We start from the raw sequence: 3,642 nt of genomic DNA, 5'->3' as shown, positions 1-3,642 counted from the left end.
TCAGGCTTCCGCGGTACCATAACCAATGGATTGGTTAATACTTATGAGTAACATTATAAGCAGCTGGAATGTCGCTTTCCATACAAAGAAAATCTTCCTCGGAAGCAACCCAAGAGCCATTAGTGTACGTATCAGCTGCAATATCATCTTCCATAGAAAATCAATCATCTTCAGAAGCAAACTCCTCCATGGCAGGTGAAAGGCCGGCACGTATCTGCAAGACACCCCCGGCCCGAGAGGAGTAAAGCAGAAGAAAATAAGAAATACTTTTGGGCAGAAAGATAATTATAAGTCTGTTGTGCGTTGGTAAATGGAGCGAACCATATAACAAACATGACCAGGATAACGAACTATTCAACTTAGGCAGCAAAAGCAGCCTGTCTAATTTCTTTTAGAGAAGCTTGTCTAATTGTAGAATAACTTTGAAAACATGAATTGATGTTTATTTGTTTATAATAGCGACAACAATGACAATATGTCTAATTATAGAACCAATTAACCTAAAACATGAACTGATGTTTATCTTGTAGAGGTAAACATTCAGAGAATATAACAAGAGTTATCTTAAAGATGCGCGATTGGTTTTCTCCATGGATACATGCAACTAAACTTTACTGAAAATATGATTGAGCAGAAGGATAACTATAATCAATGACCTGCTGTGCGCCTATAAACATAGTGCATCAGGACATGGACTACTCAAGTTGGACAGTAAAAACTATATGGCTAACTGTAGGATAACATAGCCTAAAATATGATTTAGTGGAAAATATGATCTGAATATCTAATGTTTATTTTGCTAATCTAGAGAGTAAGAACAATATGTGAAATTAACCTAGAGCATGATGCCATGATCTGATGTTTATTTTGAAGTACTCAACTTGGACAGTAAACCAATATGTCTAATTATAGAATAACCTAGCCTAAAATATGATTTAGCTTAAAGCATGATCTGATTCTTATTTCCCTAACCTAGGTAGTAAGAAAAATACGCTTAATTAACCTAAAGCATGGCTGGTTGCTCTGTTGCATATTGCTGAAGCTGAAGACACATCAATTAAATCACCATAATTGGGACAGCAAGAAATTCGGAAGTCCTGCTAATGATTTCATCAAAAGATGGAAGAGAAATCACATCCCCTGTCCAATAACAAATATGATGACATATATTAGCAGAAAGCAGTAACCTGAGAATAATAGCGTACAAATTGTGCTAGAAGAACACCTAACAACAATAATACAGGTACCGTGCTAGAAGACCCAGCAAAAAACTGTAGAACTGTTCATTAGATGCAAGTCCACGTTGTCGCCATGCTGAAGCATCACTCCTCTGACGCCCCATAACATCTAGGCTGCACCTCGTCCTCCTCTTGCGACAGCTTACGCTCTGACCTTAGTACCGTAAAAACAGACCAAAACTGAAAGAGAAAGGAGGAGCAGACATGCCATTTATTTCCAAGAACCTATCAATTGTATAAAGTTGGGAGTATCGCAACTTCGGACCTTGTCATGTTCCTGTGAGGAAGGCCTCAATCACGTGATATTTACCCTCTATTATAAACCTGACCCATCAAAGAATTGTATAAGAAATTTAGGAGCAAATTCGTCACCGAAAAACACAAACTTTACCTAACTGCAAGAGATCCAGGCAGGGACGGCACACTGACCTCCGGGTTGGACACAGAGAGCAGAATCGCAGGGGTCAAGGACGCCGAGAACAGGGTGCCATGAGCAGCCTCGACGACGACGGTGCCGGCCATGAAGACCTAGGCATCCAGCTTCCACCCCATCAGATTCCACGGCTTATCCATGGCGTCCAACTTCATTGCACAGGCGGCGGAGGAGGAGGCACCATGGGATCCGCCTCAACCTCTGGCGGTGAGTCAACAGCCTTATGCAGCGGCAGCGGCGACCAACGGGGACATGGGAGGACTGAGGCATACCGTGGAGATCCGGGGTTTCGCGCAGGTATCCCATCGGCTTGGCCTGGAGATCTTCAACACCGGCGTGGAACCCATCAGCTTGTCCTGGAGATCTTCGACGCCGGCATGGAAGGGCTTCAGCCGGCCACCCCATTCGTGCACCCGTGGTATGTGGATCTCAGCTCGTCAACTCCAGCGTGTCCCCTTCTCGCTGGAGGAAGATGCCGGCGCCGATTTCGACCTCGGCCTGTTGACCGCCGTCGCAACGGGGTGCAGACCTGTGGGTCGAGGGCGGAGTCCCGGAGCGCCCATCACCCTATGTAAGGAACGGGAGAGGAGGATGCGGCCCGGCGACACCGTGCGACGGCTCTGGATGCGGCCAGGTAGGGGAGCAAGCAGAGAGAAGAGATGGGAGAGGTGGGGGGCAAATTGGCAACTCGCACCGCTTTACTCGGGACCCACAACGAAACAGCGGTATAGGTCAAATCACTATACCCACCCAGATGTAAACACCAAAGGAATGACCACACGATGTCTAAATAATCATGAACTGCAAGAGACCCTCAGAAGTACACACGAAACAACAATAAAGCAAAGTAAAACACGTGTCAACATGGCAGATAGGTAAAAAGTAAATCAAAAAACTGAGAAAAATTGAAGCTGTTAAGGTTTAGTATAGTAGTATTATCTGACATACAACTAAGAACTCACATTTAAAAAAAATTGCAGCTTATTCATCAGACTTTGTATTGGATTTATTTGCGGTTATTTCTTTTACTTGCGGAGGATCAGCAAGGTCATTCGGATACTGGATGCACTCGGTTGATGGTGCTTGTATGGGCTATTTTCAACAGCTAGCAACAACTGCTTAGATTACAAGATGTATAGACACTTTTTTGCACGATTGCTTCCGATGTTTGATTCATTGAGACCTTGAGTGATCCATGATTTGTAAACTCTGAATATTTGAAGCTTTGCAATAAAAACGGATGTGTGCATCACTTTGATGCAGAATACTCCCCTTTCGAAAGAAAATCAAATTTTATGCTCGAGGGAGTTTGTCTTGAATTACCCATTCTTTATTCAAATAAAAAAAAGGCTCGGTTTGTTTATTGGGTCCTGGTCATATCTCTACAAGGCCCTGGCTCAACGGAATTGCAGAAAACAGCTAAGCCCAACCCAGTCCATGGGATTGGGATCCCTTTCAGTCAATAGCATAGCAGGCCAGTCTTCAAATTTGAGCCGAGATCTCAGTTAAGGCCGCTCAACCAAGTCCACGCATGTGCTACGCTTTTCGGGACTGTTGTAGGAGGCTGTATGTAGCCCGGTCCAATGCGTCATTCTGCTGTGAGAAAGGTCATATATATGCCACCGAGCTAATCGAGTGGCCGACTTTGCCACCTCCCGTATAAAATCTAGCCGCGCTAGCAGCTCTTTCGAAGTCCAGACTAGGTTGGCAAGTGCAAAATCTAGCCGGCTCGTCACCAGTTTTATCATGTCTGCACTTGACCTGTGAACTCACCATGTTGTGAAGGAGAACACGCAAGGCAGCAAACAAAACAACAGTTCGGATATGGATGAGTCGCCGTAGCGGCAGGTGTGCCGTCGCAATCCGGTCGATATTTCTAACGTTTTCCTGTAGCTCCATCGGTGTCCACGGATCCATGCCACACCCTGTGACACTAGCTGTGATCACTTTGTCTGCGTGGGCGTCAGGGCG

General features: G+C 44.9%; 1 long non-coding RNA gene across 7 annotated transcripts in view; it reads right to left on the bottom strand.

Annotated features, from left to right (window-relative positions):
- LOC127312404 (uncharacterized) overlaps positions 1–2,349 on the bottom strand; it is a 4,346-nt gene extending 1,997 nt beyond the window's left edge. The window contains exons 1-5 of one of the 7 annotated variants that reach the window (XR_007858315.2): positions 1,944–2,348; positions 1,668–1,872; positions 1,248–1,562; positions 1,004–1,140; positions 1–214 (exon numbers count right to left, since the gene is read on the bottom strand). The exon at positions 1–214 is cut by the window's left edge and continues 1,997 nt beyond it. This is a non-coding gene — a long non-coding RNA (uncharacterized lncRNA). Of the gene's footprint in view, positions 215–972; positions 1,141–1,225; positions 1,563–1,667 lie in introns of all 7 variants that reach the window. The other 6 variants (XR_007858317.2, XR_007858318.2, XR_007858316.2 and 3 more) reach the window with 6 other exon arrangements.
- Positions 2,350–3,642: the final 1,293 nt, after the last annotated feature.

The sequence above is a fragment of the Lolium perenne genome, chromosome 7 (assembly GCF_019359855.2).
Source record: "Lolium perenne isolate Kyuss_39 chromosome 7, Kyuss_2.0, whole genome shotgun sequence".
Classification (NCBI taxonomy): Eukaryota; Viridiplantae; Streptophyta; class Magnoliopsida; order Poales; family Poaceae; genus Lolium; species Lolium perenne.
Note: the sequence above shows the minus strand (reverse complement) of the source record. Positions and strands in the feature narration are given on the sequence as shown.